The sequence below is a fragment of the Drosophila elegans genome, unplaced genomic scaffold (assembly GCF_018152505.1).
Source record: "Drosophila elegans isolate 14027-0461.03 unplaced genomic scaffold, ASM1815250v1 contig_183, whole genome shotgun sequence".
In the NCBI taxonomy this organism is placed as follows: Eukaryota; Metazoa; Arthropoda; class Insecta; order Diptera; family Drosophilidae; genus Drosophila; species Drosophila elegans.
Genome location: NW_024545550.1, coordinates 13392000 through 13416666, shown reverse-complemented (window position 1 = coordinate 13416666; position 24667 = coordinate 13392000). Strand labels below are relative to the sequence as shown.

Here is a 24667-nt window from a genome sequence, read left to right as displayed (position 1 = left end):
TGCGGGCAGCACACTGTTCATTCAAATGTGGTGATTACCGCTCTTACAATCACACACCGAAAGTGTGGCAATCTCATTTCGCTTGGCGATCGCTTACCGCTTTACTGTTGTTGGTCTTGTTGTACTTATTGTTGTTCTTGTTGTCGCTCTGCACGCGCCGCTTCGCACTTTTAGTTCATTTACCTGGACTAGTCTAACTGTTCATCTCCACCTCCGTTTCTCCCCGGATTTCCAGATTTCTTTCGGTTTTCGGGGGTCTTAAAATAGCCGCATGATTTATGTATTTGCGGTTGCTCCACGAGTCGAGCGTGTCTTGCATGATTTCCACAAGAAACCGCAGCAACAAGACTCCACTTCCACTTCCCCCTGCTCTTCGCCGAACCCATTTTAACCCGGTCTTCCCTCCGTCTTGGTTTCCCAAAACTAAATTTCCTCTGTGTGTCTCTCAAGCCAAGACTAGAAGCCCACTTAACACAACTACATTTTTAATTCTAATTAAAAACTCTTAAAAGCTTAGATTTGTATTACTACCTTTTCAATTTCAGGTCTGACCTTCTGAAATCCAAGCTAAAAGGCTTAGAAATATAAAATGTTTCTTTAAAAACAATAATTATTGGCATTGTCATCTAAACAAAAAAAAGTTAGAATAGTCAAAATTATACGTACAGATTTTCAGGTTGACATAAGCACGTCAAGTTAATGACGGTTCTACGAGATTGTGTTAAAGACTGAATAAAAAGCTTTCAGGAAAGTTTTATGTTTATAAAATGATCTTTATTCTTAACTCTCAAAAAAAACTAGTTAAGAGAAAATGTATTAGGTCCAAGAATAGATAATAAGAGTCCAAAACTGATTAGGTCAAAGTACAAGTTTTAATTGTAATTTATTTAACTTCCAAAGGCCATCGATATTCCCAGCTAATCGAGTGCCTTAACTTAACTTATTCTAAAAAGAAAGAAAAGTTGACTTTTTGTTTGTTACTCTCGAATATATTGTAAACCGAGCAGCAGAGAGGACCTCGTTCGATTTTTAACTGCAGCAGAGCCAAGGGTTTGTCTGCTGCCGATAAGTGACAGTCAATAAATGCAAAATTAAATACGAGGAAACAAATTGATTTATTAATGGGCCGACTTGACAACTTGTCCTGTCCAATGCACTCCGTTTTGTCGGGACATCCTTGGCTGCTTTGGATCCTCTGGGACTGATGTCTGCCTCAAGATGCTGGACCGAAATCTTTCCGGCAGCTTGGCAGCCGGCAGCCGGCTGAGTTTCAAATTAATTTCGATTTGTTGTTCCAGCTTGTTGCAACTTGATCCTTGAGGAATTTTCCGGCCTGCAAGCTTTTGCTAATTGTTATTGCGTAGTCTCCGTGTCACTGACTTTCTGCTGCCGCAGCTGCCCCTGCTGTCTCCCTGAGGCCACTTTGTTTATTGGCTTCCGAGCTTCTGAGCTTCCGAATTTGGACTACGAGTATTGGTGTTAAAATTTAAAGCGGATTTGCATTTGTAAACAAGTCTTTCGAATTGCCTCCTTTAATTGCCCTTAATAATCCCCGTTGGCCATAAATAAAGGCAGCACATGAGTTACGAGTGTACGAGTTGCACATTTTTAATGCGTTTCGTCGTTCGGGGCACTCTTGATAATTAGCGAGTGCCACTGACACTGCTGACCCCCGGATCCCTTCACAATTTATGGCACTGGCCAGGGACATTGCTCAACCGACTTGTCACAAATTGAATCCGGATGGGGAATGCAAACGGGCGCCATTTGTCGTCCAAAGTCATCCATAATGCAGAGCGTGGCAGCACCTCCAAGCTGAACCCAAGCCGAATCCAAGCTGAATCCAAGCCGAGGCGAAGGCTGGAGGCTGAAGTGGCGTCCAATTGACAGGACCGTGTCTCCTGTCAGGCGAACCACGCCCCCGCACCCTGCCGTGTCCTTTTGGCCATTCATCCTCTTACCTGGGTACGAAATTCATTGAATTTCAAATGCGATTCGCCTCGATTGCCGGACTATTCTCTGCTTTTTTCTCGGCCAGCAGTGGCAGCAGCTCAATTGGCCAGTTCCAAAGTTGGCCACTTCAATTTGCATTCGTCCGTTCATGATTCATTCAGGGAAAACTCCTGCCCGGAACGTATTAATTATTTTTGCTTCATTTTGTGTTGTTTTTCCGCTGCTTAACACCTGCTGTTGGTGGGGATTCGGACTTGGACTCGTACTCCCAGCTCCCTTGACGTGCGTTACGTATACGCAGCGTTGACGAGTGTTAAGCATACGCAGCGTGGGCCAGGTGATGATGAGTTACGAGCGACCCTTAGTGTTAACCTAATCAGAATCCAGCACATTTGTCATCATCCTGAGCAGACCCTAACCATAATATATACGCCCTGGCGAAAATGTGAAATATGATCTCATCATTTTTCATAGGTGTCCTCAATGATTTAAGCTCGCAGCAGTCACTTGTTAACAATTAAAGTCAAGAGCTGTAACCTTTTGCCGGCGACACGAGCGTGGAAAAGGAAAATGCAGGAAAAGCGAGCGATGGCAGCACAATAAATAAAAGATGCAAAGCAACGAACAACGAACAACGAAATAAGAAACTATGGTGGAGGATTGCCTTCGGTATGCTCAGCTCTGCTCCTTCGGTGGCTCCTTGTATTATTATGAGCGATGATGATGTTGCTGCGCCTGCTTCCTGCAGCTCCTGCCACCAACGACTTGCCTGCATTCTCCCGCTGACAGCGCAAAGTTGAATTGTTTATTTGACTTTTAGTTGTTTTCTTGCCGTTGAAATGCGAGCTGGCTGCTCGCAAAATCGGGGGGTAGATTGAAGAAGTCGAGGCAAGTTTCTGCCCTTTGGCTTCAAAGAGTTCTGAGGAGAACTTTCTGTCGTTCGTTCGCTTGTTGCTGCCGCTGTTTTCCTTTAGTTTTCAGCACTCCCCCCCTCCCCAGTCTATGTATAGTAACTCCCCCTCAGCCAGTCAAACAAGTTAAGTACACAATATGCAAAGCATCCTGCCCCTCAATCCTTCGCTAGCCCATCCATTTTGGCCACAGGACACGGCCGCAGTGCAGAGCAAACTGTTGCTGCTCCCGGCAATCAAATGAGACCCCATTTCTCCCCTTTCTTCATACCTATACAGAGAAAAATATAACCTTAATGGGCAATCAATTGTATTTGCTTTTATCTTTTTAGAAACTTGCTATTACTTAAAAGATATTTTTGAAGAGCACAACACAATGAGGCAAAAAAATTGATTTTTAAGATAGAGCGGCATATGTAGTGGTCATCATTTAACATAGAAATTATACAACTGATTTCTTTCTGTGCAGCAAATGTCGATGTTTGAGGATGATTCCAAATTGTTGCGCAAATCAGTCTGGAGCTTGGCTCATATCAGCCTGCTAAGGATTGCATATATGGCTTTCAATTTCGAGCCTTTGTGGTTCGGGCCACCAAATGTTGCCAGAGATGCAAATTAGGAGGAGCGATGCCAGCAACAACAGAAACAAGGCTCTATATTGCTTTCGAGGGCTTTTCCCTATATCCGCCGCCCCATCTCTTCTGGTTCACACTAATTGATTTGCATATAAGCAAAAATTTTTTTAATTACCAAAAACCCAAGCGAAGTTCTCCGTGGCAGAAAGCATTTACCCAGTGGCGCTGTTTACCCTTCGTGTGGGGGTGGCAGGGGCGTCAAAAAGGAGGCGATAGGGGATGGGGAATGGGGGAGCGGTAACAGGGCCTGAATGGCACTTGAAACTTTAGACAGTGGCATATTTCCATTGCATAAATCTGGGCAACAACGCGCAGCGATGGCAAACAGAATGGCGACCACTAAACGCGCGCTAAATGCGGTTTAGCTTTGGAAACTGTATGAAATGTGGTCACCAGGGGCGCAAAAGGGGGCGTGTGTGGATATGAAACTTGGTTGGACAGGTGCTGCCACGTGTTTAGTTTGCTGCGCAACTGGTCAAAGTGGTGGGCAGGGAGCAGGAGAGCAGGGGGCGTGGCATACCGCTGAGGTGGCAGCAGATAGAGCGGGGGAGTTGCTCCCGCTACTGGATGTTATATATCCGGTTTTGTTGGACCGACTCTTTTCGGTTTTTACCTGCTCACGTCGCAAAAATGGGTAAGGACACTTTGGCCAAAGGAATGCCACCAGAGATAAAAATATATAGAACTTGGTTGGCTGAAAAGAAGCAAAAAAATATTGGTAGCAGAACCATTCGAAGTGGTTGGTCACCTTATTTTCCAATCTTGGAGCTTAGCAATTTATATAAATTGACTCTTCATAGCAAAAATGCAATATACATCTAAGAATCAGAAAATACATATAAATTATTATTATTATTATTATAATAGATAAAAAAGTTAACAAAACTTAACTGACTGAAATGATGTCGCACTGGCTGATGGGCTTTCGGCCACATATAAATTAAAAGTATAATATAAAGGAAAAAATAAGTATAAAAATAAATATAAAGATAAAATTCTTGATTATTTTTATAGATACCTTAAAATTTTTATTTAATTCTACACACAGAATAATAAAATCTCCATCAAAAAAATATTTGGAAAAAATATTATTATTCTTGATTATTTTTATAGATACCTTAAAATTTTTATTTAATTCTACACACAGAATAATAAAATCTCCATCAAAAAAATATTTGGAAAAAAAAGCATATTTAAAAAAGCAAGCGAAGTAAAAATAAGATAAATTAACAACTGTTTAACTTTGAAATTTTACTCATATTTTAAAAGGCAATGAATGCCTACGCCTTGAAAGTATTGGTAAATCTCAGCGAAAATTTTGGGTGAAGATGAATATACAAGATATGTTCCCTGGTATTTTGTGTTAAGCTTAACACCATGAATTGACAGAGCATTTGCCATTCGTTTGCACTCGAGGGTCAAACTGTTTTCCCTTTTTGTTTTATGTTTTTTAGACTTTTGTTTTTGTTTTGCGTGCGACGCAGCATATGAAAACACGTGTAGGACCGAAAGTGAGCCTGCCTGTGGGGGCGTGGCCGAAGGCAGGGGGAGGTGGCAGCCACGTCTGCGGCAAACCGTGCAAACAACGGTTTAAGATGATTAAGTGCTTTCGCAGCCGCAGTTGTGTGGGCAGTGTTCTCAGTTCTCGGCTTTCAGGGCTCTCAGGGCTTGTTTTTCCAGGTTTGAAGGGTTTGAAGGGTTTCGGTGGGTTTCGGAGGAGGTTCTCGATGCGATGGCCGTGCAAAGTTTCATTTTCTAAAAACCCACCGCCCACACACAGATATACCTTTCCGCTCAGGCTGCGCCAAAAATGCTGCAACAAAATCTGGCATTTTCCGTTTGGTCTTGTTTCCTTTCGGGCGAAAGAAATTTAATTTCCATATGTTTTGTGTTTGCTGTGCTGTGGCAGCTGCTGCTGCAGGTTTCTGCTGATGTGCAAGTTTTAAAGTAACCCAATCGCCCGAACAGCCATCCATCGCCATCCCCTCTTCCCACCCCGGTATTTTCATCCCATTTTTGCTGACTCTCCTTGTTGTCCGCTGATTTGTTTATATTTGCTTTGCATCCTGCCCGTCTGAGGAGAGTGTGTCAAGTTCCGAGCTTGTCTGTTAACCCATTTGAGATGTCCTGACACCCCCTTTGGCCCCTGTGCAAACAGAGGACTCCAGAGTATGTTTGTGTGCCAAAAAGATTAAGTATACGTCAAGTGGGACGCGGCATTGGCTTTTCCAATTAGCTGGCTGCCTGAAAATCCGCTAGAATTAGCCAGAAAGTTGCGTGTGGCCCAGTCCTACTTCATTTAATTTGGCAGCTTAAAAGTTTTCACTCAGCTGCCACCTTCAGCTAATTGAGTGCTTCCAAGTTGGAGGCAAAGTAAATCGAATCAATTAGTTGGCTTCGGGGTGGCTTTAAGCGCCGAATTTATGGCTATGGCTTTGAAGGATAAGGCAAAGTTGTACCAAGCTGATCCGTGAATTATATCCCTATGATATCTGCGATTCAACAGCCATTGTGGGCTTGGTGTTTTTGCATAATTCAGCTGGAGCCTCGATTGACTTGACCTGTCAATCAGGCCCTATATTGTCTGGTGCATGGCTTTAGGCACTCGAAACTCGGCACTCGACTCTCGACACTCGACACTCCACTCACAGTTCGACAGATGGATTTTTGTTGGCTGTCAGTTTGACAGGACATTTCATCATCGGGCCGAAGTGAGTCGCAGGCCCGGAGAGACTGACAATGAGTGCGTCCAGTGTAGTGCACTTTATGCAAATGCGACTATTAATGTGCTCGACCCCTGACCCCTGACCCCACCTCCTATTGTGACCCCCTGGGTTGAGTGTGTTTGCATATCTGGCGCGCAATTAGCTTAATTTGTGCCCCTGTTTGGTGGCCCCTCCTACTCGCAATGCCATTCCTGATCAAAGTTAATCCTTTCAATATTACCGAAAGCCATGGTAAGGGGGTAGCACTACAATGATTTTTAGTCCTGCCTATCTGCATGTATAATATTATAAAATTTTCATATTTATTTAGATGCATTTGAATATTTTGCGCATATATATGCGATGGTTTTTTTCTCCAGTTTTGCCCAGCTGCTGGAACGCGTCTAATGGGTATTTTACAAACCAACCGTTTTCCCGCTTTAATGCAGGCTTTTAGTTTTGAATTGGAATTGCCCTGGGATGCCTGATTAGCATCGTTTTAATGTTTAATTAAAGCTCTCGTGGCTACTGCCATAATTTGCCACTTTTCCGACATTCTTTTTTTCCCCGTACTCAACATCATTTGAATAAAAATTGTTGGCCCAACAATCCGCTGCTGCTACTGCTGCATTATGGATTGTTTATGGCGAACGCAGAAATTTGTAAATAATTTATTTGTGTCCATCGCTAATTGCTGCCAACTTCTTGTTACTGGCCAATGGTTACGACTCGCAGCTATTTTTGGCAGCAAACGGCGGCAATTCTGGTTTAATTACAAGGCAATTCTCCGACGTTGTGCGGCGCAAAATTTTATGCGAATTTATTTAGCCGGGATAAAAATATTTGTAAAACAAACTGCGACGGCCATAAAATAAACACACGCGCAAAAAAAGAAATGTGAAAAACATGTAGCAGACAAACACACACTCTGCATATTCAGGAGTCGTGGTTTGGAGGCTGGACCAAAACCCACACAAAAGCCATCTAAAACCGGAACTCAATTTAGCGACAAAATGCCTAAAATGCAGTTTGAAACTTTGCGACGGGAGTGGAGCGCAATGCAAAATCCCACACAGTTTTTAAAACAGTAACTATTGCCAATAAGGGCTCTTAAAATTAACGAATAACATATAACATTTTTAGCTGTTATTGTTATAGGGTTAATAGTTTATATATTAAGAACAATCGCGATAAGCTTATGTTTTTGGGCTCCCTTGGCTTGTTTTAACAAATTATATTTTTCGTGATTAAATATCTATAATGAGATTGTCGTTAATCGATTGTATAAATATATATAATATTAATAATAATTATGAAAACGCTTTAAACATTTTGATAATCTTAAGATTTATCTTAGTTATTAAGTAACATTTTACGTGATTGCTTTTTCGCACCTCTCCTCTTGTTCATTTTATCCACATACCTCCGTATCAGATATTCGACTGCATATTTTTGGCCGTATCGAAAATTTTGCCAATTTTGCATATGAAAATTGTAAGCGGTTAATAGGCGTCATGTGTGCAGAATGTCCGGAGAGGGCAAGGGAATCCCCACACATGCAAATCTGGACATTTACATACATATATATTCATGCCAATAAGTATTTGGAGGTGTGTGGGTGGGCACAAAATTTAATAATAATTCTGCAGTTGGGAAATTGTTTGATAATTTAATTGCTGTCGTCTAGCGTGCGGCCGCTACTCGAATGTCATTAAATCGAGCGGAATTAAAGCAGCATGGAATCGGATTGCACAATTGGATAATGCAAACTGGAATGCGAAGGACCCTCGGCCTAATCAGGCGTCAGCTTGAGGATCCGTCTAATTAGATGTTTGCCTGCCACAATACCCGTGGAAATTCCATGGGAAGGCCACTAGTGCCCAGTGCACTTACAGTCGTCCTGAAGCTGAAGATGTGCTAATAATCATTTTAATGAAACGATGCAGATGCCGGCTACGAGTATAAAAATCCAGCTGGCATAATGATGAGAAAAGTGGCGGATGGGTAGATGGGCAGATGGGCGGAGGAGCTGGGAATACGGCCGTAAAGCAGGCGAGCGGAGTTTACGGTCAGTTGGGGATGGCTCCCAGCTGCAGAGGCATGGCTCAAGCTCCAAGCTGCTTAAGCGCTAAACAAGATGAATCTAATAACGAGCGGCGTCCTCGACGCATCCTTTCGTATCCTTCTGGGCGCCGCATCCGCGTTCGGCGGCCAGTGTCCGTCAGCTGGCTTCCCCGTATACGGACAACTTGACCTGCCCCAAAATTCCGACCTGGTTGCTCTTAAGTCCTGCGCTCTTTGGTCCTTTCTCTTCGTTTTTTGCTCAATCCACCCCTTCTGCCCAGTGTCGATTGCCGAGCGGATGCACTGCAAAATGCCGGCTAAATTCGAGGCTTCCGTGGCCCACTTGCCCCTTTCTGCTCCTTAGCCAAGTTTTGTATTGTAATCTATACCCGAGCGGCTTACAACTGGCATAACTTCGGGGGGTTGCATTGTCTTTTACTGCATTCTGGCTTGTAAGTCCCATTTTTCCGTACGCTTCCACGGTTACGTTACTGATCTGTCGCTAAAAAGGTCGAGGAAGTTAGTCAAGCTTATAGCTAATGACAATTACTATTCAAGGGTCATATCATAAGCTAAATAATCCCATAAGAATTATATAGATTAATCAACTTCGTTTAAGTCCCTATCAACCAACTATATTATATTTATCACTTCTGTTTACTTTAAAATTTAACTATGCTGATAAATATAATTTATTTTACTGGTTTCAATAATGTTTGAGAACGTAAAAACGTTCTATTCTCTCCTATCAATAATTAACTCCATTGGATAAGTGTTTGTATTTCCATAGCTACAATGATACAAGTACCAAGCATTAATGTATCATGATCTTTAATGGTAGTTTTAAAAATATGTTTACCAATCTAACCTTTTTACCAACACTTCCACTTGCCATTTGAGTCACAACAGTGCGACTAGACAAGATCTTAAAAATACATTTGTGGGTATTGTTTTTAGATTTTTATTTTCCAAAGATATGTTTGATAGATTGGCCTTTCGATTCTCGGCTATTTAGGACTTCTTAAAAAGCAGTCCCTTGAAATGCGAAAAAATGTATAAAAACTTCGCTGGCGCCGTTGTCGTTCGGATTAGTTCGGTTTTTATTCGGCTCGCTGACACTCGGTTATGTTCGGTTCGTTTTGGGGTTCGGGGAATCCCTTTTTTTTGCGAAACGAAGGCGAGACAGACAGTCGCTGCCTCAGTCGCTGCCTCTGCCGACTGCGCTGCCGCCGACTTGTTGCGACGCCAGACGTCAAGTGCGCATCTAACGGCATCGCAGCTCGCGACACAGAAAGAGAAGGAGGGCGCCAGAGAAAGAGAGAGAGAGAGGCTGGCGCCTCGTGCAAAAGTTTACTATGCCAATGCACTCGTTGTCTGGCTCCCCCACCGCTCCCCTTTTACTGCTGCAGCAATGCAGCGCAGCCAGCGCGCCGACTGCGCAGCGGTCCTCTCTGTCGCACCACTGCCGCCGCGGAGTTGCAGAGAGCTCACGGCAGTTCTCGTTGGGCCAGTCCCGCGAAGTTGGCATTCAGTCGCCACGCGACGTCTGCCAGTCGAGGTTGCCCGTCTCCAGTTGGCGGCGATCGAGCGGCCAACGAAGTACAGAGTGGAGAAGGAACAACTAAACCAAAGAACCCTTTTCTCAGCCATGTTCCGAAGTTGCGGCCTTTGGGCCCAAAAAGTGCAGCGGCAGTCGAGCCGAGAGCCTCCAGCGAGTCAGTCGCAGGTGCTCCCACCAATAAACCATAAGTTAAGTTAAGAACCCAGTGATCAGCCAGCGGAATTTGAAACCGTTAAGTACACTTGCTGTGTCTGTGTGTTTTGTACTCTCTCGTACTGGCCAAGTTCTGATACGCTTATATGGCAGTCGTGTGTAACTTAACTCCGGCGCGGGCATAATCAATTCGCCGTAATCCATTTGCATTTAATACGTCGCGTCACCTCCTAAAAACAAAAATAATAAAAATAAAAAAAAAGCAATAACAAAAACAAAAACAACCTCACAGAGAAGCCTGAGAACAACTATGACAGGTGATGGCCAAAGCGGTGTGAGCCGGAAAATTACAGGTGAGTGAGCAGTCATTAGGGGACATTAATTATAATCAAGTGACAAGTGGTTAAAGGTAGTATTTTTAAAAGAGGAGTGAGATTTTAGTGATATAATATAATCAATTGACTCTCTCTATTAAGGAGCAAAATAGATTCCAGAAAAAAGAACAAAATATCAAGTATACGCCTGCTACCTAAAACCCAAAAACTGTACCAGGTAAAATACTGATAAACCAGTTATAATTCTTATGTCCGGCATTCCGAAGCTGCCTGAAACGACCAAGACACAACAGCTTAAAGATCAGGAACCCTTCTGGTAAATAAATCCAAAAGACACTAAAAAAAGAGCTTAAACAACGTGGCCCAGCCCCCTTAAAATTCTTCCTTTTGGCATCCATTTCTTAGCGTACTTTCACAATGCAATAAACGAGTCATCAATCTAACCGAACCGATTCATCAGCACATTTAGCAGGCTTTTCCAGAGCACCCATTCCCATGCAAATTCCAGCGCCAAAATGGGTTGTTTCGTTGGTCAATAACACTGCCAATCACTTTCTGCCTAATCATGCGTCTCAGCCGCTTTTCAGCCGACCCTTGCTTACGGCTCACGATAAATGATGTTAAATAGTCCGTGGCCGGAATGAATTTGCAGTTTGTACGAATGCCGCAAAAGTAATTTAGCTTTACACGTGAGTGGGTATATCTTATCGCCGGAGTTCAGCGCTGCTATCAGTTGTTTGACAATGACAATTTCATTTGGCGGGGATCCCCATCAGCTGACTGCCGATAAGCAAATTAGCTCTAATTGAGCTTAGCGGGCCGAAGGGGCTGGTCAGATAACACGAGATTGGGGGCGTTAACTTCGGACTTCTAAAGGCTTAAGCCGCTCCAGCCTCGGGCGGTTCTCACATTTGTTATGGCCAAAAGTAGAGGAACAGCTCGAAAAAATCATAATAAAGAAAAGTGGCCGCAAAGAGTGCTTAAAGAAGGCCAGTGGACGCGGGGAGGACAGGTGGAACTAGCCCAAAAGAAAAGAATTTCTACTTATAACGAGTTTTTATTACAAACGCGCGAAAGCGACGAGGCAGCCGAAAATGTATTAAAAAAAAGAAGACAAAAAGGTGAAAAAGGAAAAAAAAGCAAAAAGAGTAGCAAAAAATGTAGTAAAAATGGGCAAAGCGAGCGGAGGCTAACTGAATTCCTTCTGGGTGCCTGAAAGGGGGTGGGCTGCGGAAGGGTTGCACATAAAAAGTAACAGCATTTTTGCCTACACTCGGGAAAATAACTAAAAATGTTGTATGTTTTAAGATACCAGTTATTTGTGGTTTCAAGAACCAATTTGCTACTTTAAAAAAAGTTCGTATAACTAGAATAATCTTGAGACTAAAATGACTACATGTTTCTGTCCAAGTCATTTATTTTTCATACAGAAATTCCCAAACCAATCATTTATGAACCAATTTTAATAGCAAACATTCTTCAAAAGGTCAATACTCTTTCCTTTTTTTCCCAGTGTAGACAGAGACGGCGCTAAAGGTTGGCTAGGAAAAGAGAGCGGGAGAGAGTGAGAGGGAGCGGCAGACAGATGAAGACGAAGACTGCGAAAGCATGAAGCAACATTATTCAAAAGAAAGCCAAGTTAAGGCATGCACACACACACAGGGAAATAAAGAGACAGATACATGGCAGCATAATGCAGCAGAGAGTAAGAGAGCGAGAGAGGGGGAGGGAGTGGGAGTTGGGTGGCAGATCGGCCAGGCATTAAACATCATTCAGCGACTGCGACGCCTACTGCTACGCGGACTGCTACGCCGACGGCGGCTGCGACGCCGGCAGCAATCACATGCCGACATTCTTACATTCGTACAACGACCTCGACTTTGATTTGCAGTTTTGGCCAACAAAGAGAGTCGCTTCGGGCCAACGAAGAGAGTTGGTTCGGCAACGGCCTCTAGACGACCTACACGCCTGAGCAATGGCCGCTAAAAGAGAGCGGTACCGCGGGAGAGCGGCAAAGAGAGCGGAGAAAGCCTCCGCCGCGAACGGGAACGGGAACTTCGTATTCGTATTTTGTCGGCTCTCTTCGGCTCTCCGACTAATCGGCCATAGCTTTGCTCGCTCGCTGGCTGCGGAACTTCATTCATTCGCGCTGCGCGTCTCGTCTGTACCGGTTGCCTCCTGGCTCTCTCCTGCCTCACCTCTCTCCGCCCGCCGCCCACCACCCCCTCACTCACACAATTGTTTAGCAAAGACAAAGGCAGTAACACACACACACTCAGTGCTCCAGCGAAATAAGTGCAAAAATCAGAGAAAATATTCAAAATCCAAAGCGATTAAAATATACAAAAAGTGAACAATCAGCCAAAGAAGTCTGGGGCCCAGCCAATGCGTCATTCCCGCAGTCAGTCGCTCAATCCGGCAACAAGAGCTATCGCCACAGACACTCACTCACACTCACTGGCACAGCTGCAATTACCAAGTGCGAACGGCAGGCCAGACATCGCACACATACACGCATACACCCATACAGTCGAACATCTATAAACCCAGAAAAGGCATTATAGAACCGAGATTTTACTGAAGAGATCGGAAGTGAAGCGCAGGGCAGTGCGGTTCTTCGAAACAAGTTCCTAGAATTTAAATTACTTACTAGAAAGTACGTTAAACTTGGCATTTGGCTGAAAAGTACCTTTAGAAATGGGCCAATAGCTCTGTTCTCCAGTGAAGTTATAATATGGTTGGTCAGTTGTAGTTCTTACTGAATAAATACAGTGAAATCTTAGCTATCTTGTCGTGCAAGGATAATATTATGGAAATTTCTAGAGTTAAATTTACTGTGTGTGAAAGTATACAAAACTGGGCGATAACCATATCTTTGGTTGGTTAAGTATTGACAAAGGTCCATAAATCTTTAGGTATTAGCAAAACACCATGCTGCCCTGTAATGCCTTTAAGAACTAGCAAACAATCAGAATGCTCTAATAAGGCTTTAATTTACTAAGTAGCTTGTTTGAAATTCTTATATTTCAATGCTTATACCTTGTTATGCAGGATATGATTATAAAGCCAGTTACGCATGATTCTGAAGCGGCTCAGACATGTAGGGAGTTTAGCCTGAACGCTTTAGGCCCATTCAAGGCTATTCAAAATCAGACTAGTAATACCAGCTTTGGCGGATTTTCCCGCTGTGTAGATTGGCAGACAGAAGGCAGACTGTAACCGCTGTGGGAGGCGCGTCGAACAGTTATCAGCCTGCGACTCAAAGTCAAACTCAAACTCAAGCCCAAACCCAACCTCAGAAACAGAAACAGACTCAAAATCAGACTGCGGCTGAAACTGAGACGCCGCTGCCGGCGTTGTTGTCTGGAATTTAACACACACAATACACACACCGATACACCTCCACTCCGCCACTCCGCCACACCGCCACACACGCCCATTTGCACACATGGCCAACCGGATGTTGCAGCCATCTTTGTCATCTTTTTCAATCTCAGCCTTGGCTAAGGTCGCTCCTGCCACCCGATGCCCCCCATTCCATTAGATTCCGTTCAAAGCCATCCAAGTTGCCCGAAAGAGACGGGGCAAGAAAGAGCCGAGTGGCTGCCGTGAAGTCGTGAATTTATAACAAAACGCTAGACTCGGCGACTCTGACCGACTGGTTTGGCGTGTTGGCCCGGCTAAAATGAATTTTTTATGGCTACAACAAGCAAACAGAACAGCAACAACTGAATCAAAAGCATAAAAATGCCGCAACCCGAAAACCCGCAAGCCCGCAACACGAAATTCTGAATGGGCACCATCTGAATTTTCGAAAATTGAACGAGCCAGTTGGAGAGTTGGCCAATAGAGCGAGAGAGAGAGGGACAGAGCGAGAGTGAGAGGGAGGGGAAGAGGACCGGCGATAAGGAAGAAGCGGGTAAGCCAATGCAAATAGATAAATAAACATAATCAATTGGATCCGAATTCGAAAAAATGTTGAATAATGCCCTAATGGTATCTAATTTTGAACTGTGTGTTTTTGCACATAATGCGATTATCATAAATAATTTGACCTTTAAGTGCTTATAGCTTGAAATTGTTTTATAACTATAAATTTATAATTTTATGCTGCCAATGATTTGATAAGTTTTAATTGGATTTAATATTGCTCTATAATGTACTATTGAAATAAAGCAAAATTTCGTGCTTTAATCGAAAGCTTTCATTGGCAACATAAATATTAAATATCTATTATAGAAAAGTCTTTGTTCAGTATTGCAATTCATTTTGTGTATCCAAAAGATATCTAAATCCAATAAAATCATTTCATTTATTCAATTAAAGATCTGAAGATTGAATCGCAACCTTGGTAACCAATTTCCCTTATCTAAGCATAAGTTATTATGCCAGCCACCTATTTTCAATTGCATGTTTCTTCTGCCAGTTGGCTGAAACTGTGACTGTAGGCGGGCGTCGGCCACGCCCACTCCACAGAGCGTGCTAATGAAACATTTAATTAAGGCATTAAGCATCAGAAGCGTCAACAGGGGAGCACATAATGAAACCGTATGGCATTACTATTCGGGGAGTATGCGTGTGTGGGGAGTGTGCACACCTGAACGGTTAAGTAAGGTTTGAGCCCCGGTCGATCGGCCAAAAAACAAGGGAAAAATGAACAGTAACTCCTCCCTGTTTCTCAGTCCACCCTCGCTAATGCCGTCGACAATTGCCGTAAAAGTTTATCGCCCGCATTAAAAAACCATGGATTAAAATTCTACTTCAAATAAAAGTCGAGCACACGAGAGAGCCAAGTAGACAAAAAATTCCCATCTCCATTTTACAATTTTTTTTAGTTTTTTCCTCGTTCTTTCTTATTCCAATTCTTCTCTGTTCGTGTTTTTTTATTCTTGTTTTTTGTGCCCACATTTTCCTTCTTTTTGGCAGTTTTTTCGTTTTTTGTAATAAAGATAAGAGCTCTACTTTTGCTACCTGCATTGCCTATTGCCAGTTTCGGCCGCCTCGCCTCTCGTTCCGTTGGCAAAAGTGTTTGGCTAACAAATGTTGTCCACTAATTGCAGGCGAAAAACATTTTCTCGGCTAACGAATTAAGCGATGTAAATTTTTGCGCTCCCAAAATGGTGCAACTGCCACCGGGTTGCTAGCTTAGATTACAAGTGGGCGTGGGCATGGGCGTGACACGATGGGCAAAAAGTCAGACAGACATGCAGACAATTTCATATAAAATGCATGAGCATGAAACCAATTCAATAGCCAAAAAATCCTAACACACACACACCCACACACGAGGTCGGAAAATAAGGGAAATTCGGGGTGAAGGAGGCGGCGGTGCTTCATGTTAACTGCCTGTCGAGCAAACTGCCATCGCACTGAACTCATAGTTGTCCTAGTTGTAGTTGTACTTGCCCAAAAAGTAAAAGACGACCTGGAAAAGGGGCTGGCAGGGGGAGGCGGTGAAAGCGGGTAGAAAGGGGGCTGAAAGACCAAATTACACGGAGCCAGCGACTGAACGGAACAGAAAGCGATGCTAACTTATAGATACAAGATACCGACGATGAAACGAATTTGAAACAGACGAAAATTTGCACAAAAAAAATTAAAAGAATAAAATGTGAGTGAGATAGAGTGAGAGGGAACCGGGGTAAAATGTTGGGTGGGTCCACCCAGAATCAAATAGAAGCGACAAAGTTTTCAAATTAATTTATTGATACTGCGATAAAGGAGACACAGAGGCATCCAGAGATAGACAGCGAAAGAGCAAAGTGTGGGAGATAAACGTTTTATAGCCTGGCCATCATCAGGAACGATGATGAGGGAAAGGAGGGGTCAGCAGGACAGCGGACTTGGTTTAATCAAATGTATTGAAAATGTTTCGATTCTGGCAAAGTTTTTAGAGTCGCATGAAAGGGCCAAAGGACATCAAATGATTTTTGATCGCTGGCCGGGGGAGGAACAAAAAAGAAATGACAAGAAAAGTGGTAAGAGGGTGGTAAGAAAATTCAATGGGGCTAGGACATACACAGTGTGGTCAGCTAAATTAAAAGATAAACTCCTGTGATTAAAAGAAAGTAAAGAAATTGAAATTAAAATTATTTAATGTGATGCTAACCAGGTTTTAGGATTAAAACAGTTTAGGGGTCACTATTTTTGCAGATAAAAAATATAAAATCAAAAAAGTAAAAATATTAATTAAATCATAGCATTAAGTATCGTTAGTTATAGAGTACCACTAAAAGCAACAATTAGATGTGTCTGAAGCAGTATAAAATCACACCATGTTCAGTTTAAGATTAAGCGGAGGATGGCCAGTTTCCGGTACTCATAAGATAACATTGCAAATTCGGATCGGTGTCGCCTGAATGAAAAGAAACATCCCTCACATTAGAAACCAAGTGTGGGCTATCAAAGCGACCCAAATAAATGAGAAACCGAAGGCCCGGGAAAAAAGCGAAAGAGATCAAAATACGCCGCACCTTCAGTCGACTTCAGCGGACAGAAATATGTACATAAAGATGAACCGTACACGTTTATTTATAAGGCCTAACAACAGTGAGCAGCGGAATATGCACATACAAAGCATCTTCGACGACATCCCCTCTATAGATCCCCCCCCATACGATACTTGTTCAATAACCGATAACATTTCGCTTTTGCTGACTTTGACTTTGCACATCTCATCATCTCGTTTGGATTTTTGTTGTTGTGCTGCTGTGTTTTATATTCGGTTCGTAGTTTTGCTGATACCGAAGCTTTAAGCGCAAAAAATGCAAATTTTATTTCGCTATTTCGACGTACAACCTCGACCCCCCTCCGCTCAGCATCTTTCCCTTTCAACGTCTATCGCATCCCGGCTTTAGTTGTGCATTTGGAATTGTTTTGTTTTTATTTGGATGGTGTATTTTTCTTTCTATTTGTTTTAAAACGCCGCTTACCCGATTTATTTATTGTGCCATTCATGTTTCTCTATATCTTTGTGTGTGTTTGTGCTTTCTCTGCAGTTGTGTTTTGTGTAATGGCTGCGATATTTATGGCCAGCAAGTCCTTCGTCCCTCTCGTTCTTTTTCTGGCAACAACTGCTGCAATTTATGGCAATGGCAAGGAATCGACACCGGCATCGGCATCGGCATCGAAATCCGATTCGCATTTGGATTTCGTTTCCCTGGGCTAATAAAATATTGAAATATACATATAACAATTTGCATGATTTTTGGTTCAAGTTCGGGATTCGAGTTGCATAAATATCCAATTCCATTCCGATCCGGGGCAATAGTTTTCGTAGTGCACCACTATATATTTGCTAGTCATTGGAGTGCAATTTGTGTCGGGACACTTTGATTGCAGTTTGTAGCCCAAAAATCCTTAATTGACATCAGAGGTTGGGGAGTTTGGCAAGAGGTCCTGGGTGGGGAATAAGGAATCCATTACTAGTCCGGACACAACTCCGGCTTTTGTCAAGTTTACGACCTCGCCAGCCAGACGGCATCGCAATTGGCATCGAAATTCCCTAAATCCCAAACCGAAAATGAGCATTAGCCAAGCCAAAGATGATGCCGGGCCCATAAACAAAGAGTTTGAAATGTTTAGTCCGAATAATCGGCGGCTATTTCCATTCGCATTACGTCAACATAAGCAGATGTTCCGTTTTTAGCGGCCGGCACATACCATACATATGTATGTTAGTAGAGATAGACCCACATGTTTGCCGTTTCGCAAAGCGGCCAATACATAAAACTTGCCATAAACAAACAAAGATTTCGCAACCAGCAATGCAGAGAGAGATTTGAAAGAGAATCTAACCGAATTGTAAACAGAGATCGCGGCGGAATTGCAAATAAGTAGACAAAATCAATGGACAATAGCGAAATTGGCTTCAAAATCAATAAAGTTTTACTGTGGGCAGCAGTTTGACAATTGCATTTTAATGTGTATAAAGTCGCGTACTAGCGACACCATCCCAAAGTCAACAAAAAACTTAATTTGGGAGGATCAATTATTATCTAGAATCAACATACCACCAGCATTTATCTGCAATTTCCATGGAACCGTTAAAAATTAGCATAAATGTGACAGCATATTTGATTACCAATAGCAAGCTTCAACTTAAAATCAAGCAAAATCTAGAATCTTAATCGACTACTACTATCAACTCTCAAAAAACTTTAACTCAAGAAGAACTAACAGCAGCCTGAAATCAACAGCCAGCAATTGTTGAGGACAACAGCAACAGCAGCCCAGTGGTAGCAGCAACATCAAATCAGCAACAACATCAAATCACGAGCAACAGCAGCAACATCAGCCATCAGGCAATCAACTCTGTCATCGGGGGCGTTGCTTTAATATGCAGCGGGTTGTCAAAAAGATTATGGCACATAACGACAACACCTGTCGCTGCTGGCTGATGTTGCTGGTGTTTTTGGTGTTGTTTGGCCTGATAACAGACGGAAATAATGGCGCTCAACAATCTGTTGCTCGACTGATGTTGCTGCTGCCTGCCGCTGCTGCTGCTTTCGACCGTCTCGCATTTAATGTGCTCACATAAATTTTGGGGCAAATCAAAAACGCGTTTTATGGCTTGCCATCGTCAATGCTGCCGCTGTCGCTGCCGCTGCTGCTAGTGCTGCTGTGTCCTGACTTTGGTCGAGAGCTAACAAAATTTATTGCATTTTACAAGCATATTACAAACGCTCAGCCCGCACGTACAGCGATTCCCCTTTGTTCTGGCTCTTCAATTCCCAGCAGCCACATAAAAGCGCGTCATGTCCGTTGCTTGTCCGTGGGCTGTCCGTATTGTCCGTTTGGCTCCTCGGCTCCTCAGCTCCTCAGCTCCTCTTGGAATCCTCCACCGCTCGGCTTCTCGTGGCTGCCAAATTGATGTAGACTCTGCGGCGCCAGGAGCGGCAGCATTTTGGCCATGGCTGTGGAAATGGAGTTGGCGATGGAGATGGGCGAGCAGTCAAGATTGATGGCCCGTTGAATTGCTCGCTCTGCGGCTATTCCCTCGACTTACCCGCACTCCTTTCTCGAGCTTCTGTCTCACCATATGAATTACTCATTGCTCATTTTTGCTGCAATTTATTGTCATTGTTGATGGTGGTGTGGTGGTGTGGTGCTACTGGTGTTGCAGTTCTGATGCCGCTATCGCAGTTGCAATTTTTCTTGCGCATTCTTTATGGCAAGATGTTTTTCTCGCTAGATTTTTCATGTCGTCGCGGGTCTCTTTTCCTGGCAGAGTGAGTGAGCGAACGTGGCCGGGCATATTTCGTCGATATTTACTTAAAAGCTCACAGAGGACAGGACGCTGAGTTATGGCCGCAGGTCCTTGAAGGCTGGATAAGGAGTCGCGGCGATCATTGGCGTACATGGCGCGGCAATTACAACTAATGCGGCAACTGCGTGTTCCTGCTGCCGCTGACATCATTAGGCTCATGCACACACACACATTTAAATGGAATGTACACTGATAGAAATTTTAGTTTGACGAATTGAAAGTGAAACTATTGGGTAGCTTTGTAATCCCTACTGACTTATTCCTTAAGAAAGCCCCAAAAATGTAAAAATTGTTAGGTTGATACTCCCTTTGTATTTCTTTAAACTCCTTCAAGAACCTAGTCTTATTATTAAAAGGATTTTTCTTTGTGTACCTACACATACTTGCAGACTGGCACATCGTTTGACTTTGGCCACTTCCGCCTAGTCCACAGGCTTAATTTCCTGCTCTCGCCTCTCGCACAACATGGCGTATGTGTAATCAAGTGAATGGTGCCACATGCCACATACACACACGCACTTATACAAGTGGGCTCAGTTCCTTTTCCCTACTTTCAGGCTTTGCTTAATCACTGAAACTGCCATTTTTCATCAAAGTAATTACGAGACTTCGCTTTCTTTTTTGTTTTTTTTTCTTTGGTTCCCCTTCCAGAAACTACACACGCATGCCACGCCCCACCGCCCGCTCTCCACCGCCCTAACTGACTGTTTAAACACTCTGTGTCCATTTTTATGTGGCGTCAAATTAAATCATTTGATATGCATTAAAATTTTATGCGCCATTTTATTTTGTTAGCCTAGCTGAATCCCTTTTAGGCCCACTTTTGTTTCCTTTTTGCTGGTTTTTTTTACGTCCTTTTATGTTTTGAGTATCCATTTCCATTACTCGACACTTTTATGCCATGCAAATATTTCGTTTTGCCGTTGCCTACTTTTCAGCGACGGCAAATGAATTTTTTATATGCCACCAACACATTTTGTAAACTGACAAAGGCCGCAGTGACTTGGCTGCATGGAAAATTAATATTGCAAATACCTTTCAAAAGGATTGGGAGGCCAAGTTGCTTATGCAGATTTACAAAATTTGTTGCCATCGTCGTTTGTCCCGAACTTTGTTGATTTCGGTTTTTGTTTGTTGTGCAAGTGGAATCCTTTTTGCGCCCGCTGTGCACAAAAATATTAACGAGCCAAAGTTCCGTTTGGCAAACATGAAAAGCAAGGAGAGCCAGAACAACTAGAAGATGAAGCTGATTGTGCCAACAAAGAAGGCGGTTTGGAGCAAAAGGGGCCAAGTCCTTGGCTAAAAACTGGGCCACACCCGGGCCAACAAGGTAGGGGCAAGAATTTTTGGCAATGAGTGGCGGTCCCCCTTTTGCCTGCCGGCCATGTTTTGTTTTCTGCCAATTGGCGTGGGCTGCTGCTGCTTCAGCTTCTGCTGCTGCTGCTGCTGCTCCTGCTTGTTTTTCCACCTCTGGTTTTTCCGGGCCGGCTGCCAAGAGCCCATGAATTTCCCAGCAAACAAGGGCACATGCCCACATGTCCTGCCGTTCCTTTCGGCCCCTGGTTGTGTGTGTGTTCTTGGCCAGGTTGTCATAATTTCCAAGTGACCCACACTGCATGTGGTCATGTTTGTTATCACTCACACCCACACACTCTGCCACCACTGCTTATATATGATTTATGAAAACTGCAGCGAAATTTGTTTTGCTGTGGAAAATACCAAGTCCTTTCAAATGGCTGAAAGAAATAGCTTTCTTAGAAGTTGTTTTCCCAATCGCCGCAGGTGACACCATTTGAAAGCGAGTTCAAAGTTCAACAATCTGCCTTACGGCTCGGAGTATTAACAAGAAACCACCAAAAGTCAATTAACAAACCCACTGTATTTCGCCTACAGCCTTCACAGCTGTTTAAACATAAATGGGCAAATATTTTCAAGTTGATTTCGAGTCAATAAAGTGTAAATAAAAGTGCAGCCCCAGAAGCGCTGCCAACAGCTGTCAGTCGCCGGCTGAACCACCTACATTGATGGCTACAGTGGTGCAGTGGTGCAAAAGGAGCAACAATGGCCATGTAGACAGGCAAACACCCACACAATTGTGTGTTTGTTCGCTGCCTTGTCTGTTGCTGTTGCAATCCTTTTTAAGCACAGAATGCAAGCAAAGTTTTTTCGGGAGCTGGGTAAAAAGGGGTGCCAAGGGGGCCACGGGGGCCAAGGGGGGCAAGGGATCCAGACAATGAGATGTGGTTCCTGTAGTTGCAGTTCTTAGTTTATTCTTTCTATTCCATGTCGAGCATGCGGTTTTCCAGCTCGCTCCGTTGTGCATTTGCAAGTTTTTAGTTTTCGTCTGCAGACCGACCTTCCATCTCCCCCTCCAGTTCGTTCGTTTTTATAGACTCCTGCACTTGTCGCAGCCCATTGTCTTGGACACAGACACAGACTCCTACAACTACTCCAGCCCACTCCAGGATACAAGGGATAACCAGAATGGCAGGACGACAGGACGGCAGGACTACCCGGGTGGTCTGTCAGGTGGCTCCTGGCAGGTGCTTTTCGGGGTTTAGTTTCTGACAATACTCAACTGGAAGGGAAACTTTTTGTGCGTTTTCATTTTAAGCATATTATGAAACTTAAATGCGATGTAATTTGTTCTTGGTTGTCTTGGTTATGGCTTAGCCCGCTTTAGGGATATGACAGTTTACTGTTCGCTCCAGAGTGCGGTTGACAGGTGTCTCTGTGGGTGGTTCTGGCTGGTTGTGCCTGCTTGTGTGTGTGTGTGTGTGTGTGTGTGTGTGTGTGTGTGTGTGTGAGTGTGTGTACTCTGGCCGCGTTTTTCGGGCTCGGGCTCTGACGGGCAGGAAACCGTTTTCCCGTGGCCATGTCATTGTCCCGTTTTTAGCGCCGTCACACTTTGTCACCTTTGTGTGGCTCCCGTCTCTCTCTCTCTCCCACACTCTTTCTATCCCCCTATCTCTGTCTCCCCTTGTCGCTTTTTGTTAGCACTGATTATATCGCCATTATTAGAGGCTGAAACCCCTTGAATTTCCCCCCCTCATTCGCACTCGCACTCGCATTCCGTTGACGTATATGACGTTGTATGCTTGCTGACAGCTCGCCTGCGGCTGCTTTTTCCTACCCAAATCCCCACCCACTTGCCAAGGTGTTAGACACACTGCGGAAAAATAGGACTGCAAAAACTGGACTTAAACTCATACTTCCGGTCTTAAACTTTTGCATTGTTAAAAGGTACTGAAAATAATTCAGTTTTCAGTTCAGTTCAGTTTTTTCATTTGATTTTGAAGGATTTATTAAAACGGTTTTATTTTTTTACAAAATTTCTTAAAACTCTCTAAAATGGCTTTATTACAATTCATTATATTTTTGCAACAATTATTAAGTTATCGTTAATGAAAGAAAATCCTTTATTTTCTGTGTGTACCTCTGTCGCTTTTCCCGTTTTGCCCAAAGTAGTCACTCCTCATCTCGCCATAATTGTTTGCGGTTGGCAGTTATTAATGCGGAGAGGGGGTGGCGGAGCTGGCTGCCAGGATGAACATCGACTTCCTGCCTCCGCTGGCCACGCCTCCTTAATGAGGTCATTGCTTGACAATCGCATTTTCCATGCAACATTTGCTGCAGTGTGGCCGCTGTTGCTGCTGTTGCACTTGTGATTTGTTGCATTCCCAATGCAGCAGTCGCATCGCATCGCATCGCATTGCATTGCATCTTTAGCGTTGTCCTTCGGCATCGCTGCTTTCATTTCCGCTTCCTATTCGCCGCTCGCTTTCTTTCCTTCTCGTGGCTATACTACTTTTAGCAACCCCACTCCACCCACCACCCTGCCACACCCACCATTGTGGCTGTCATTAGGCCCGCCCCCTTTCGCCGCCCCTGGTGGCCACATTTCATTTGATTTTAGTTCATTTTAACTGTCTTTTGTCTCGTGTTTTACGCTGCTTTGGCATCTTTTCGCCAGCGCTGCGTTGCTTTCATTAATTTCGCCAGGCGCGGGGAAATTGCGGAGGGGAAAACTCTCTCTTCTTCGACATAATTTATGCGACAAGGCGTGCAGGAGATAAATTTCTGTCGTTTGCCATTTTTCGCTTGCGTTGTATTTGGTCTAAATAAATTAAAGCATCCGTGATGGAGCAAAGGGAGCGGTAAGGAGCAAGGAGCAGGGATCTGGCCGAACTTGTAATAGTTCGCAGTGCTTTTGGGGGTAAGACGGGGCTTGAGCCTGTTGATTAATGCCAGCTCTTAATTGCATCGAGGGGGTGACACAACAATGCACTCCACTCACCGCAAAGGACTCGCCAAATGCATCTCACGAAGAAAAGGATTATAATTTAAATACACAGAAAATCCATTTGTAACAAGATCCAAAAACAAGATTTGAATATACATATATTTGAGGGATTAAGATTTAGTTAAGTTGAAAAATTACTAAACTAAGCTAATCAACTAAACTAAGCTATTTAATATATCCAAAATAAAAAATATTTGTTTTGCTTGAATATTTAGAACGCTTATTTTAGTTTTCTTTATTTATATATTAGGTTATTATCTTCACAATTTTAATATAAAATTATCACTCAATAAAGCTTGTTAGAGTCGTAATTTATTTGAATATTTGGCGTTCCCGATTCAGGTAAACTTAAAACACTAAACTAAACTATTAAACTATTTTAGTATGTTTTCAAAATATATCCAAAATACTTTGCATACAAATTTGACTTTGTTCACTAAATTTGCACATTTATTTTTATTCCTAATATATATCCATTAGGTTATTGTTTTCGAAATTTTATTATAAAATTATTGTTATTGTCATAATTTATTTAAATATTTTTCCCGACTTATGTAGCTGAACGTGTTTTGCTTCAATAATTTTTTCTTCATTTACGAAGTTTTTATTGTTTTCAAATGGTTTTATTTTTATTGAGACCCATAGTTTTATAACTGAAGTCATTTAAATTTTTATTACTACGTATTCTCCATTTGGTTCTATTATTTCCTCGTGTGCATATTTGCATTAATGCGCACACATGCAATATCTGTTTGACTTCTACCCCAAACAAACAAGCT

At 43.1% G+C, this 24667-nt stretch overlaps 1 long non-coding RNA gene across 1 annotated transcript in view; it reads left to right on the top strand.

Annotated features, from left to right (window-relative positions):
* The first annotated feature begins 12374 nt into the window (after window positions 1–12374).
* LOC121466857 overlaps window positions 12375–24667 on the top strand; it is a 39258-nt gene continuing 26965 nt past the window's right edge. Inside the window, exon 1 of the long non-coding RNA XR_005977023.1 lies at window positions 12375–14236. This is a non-coding gene — a long non-coding RNA (uncharacterized LOC121466857). The remainder of the gene's footprint in view (window positions 14237–24667) is intronic.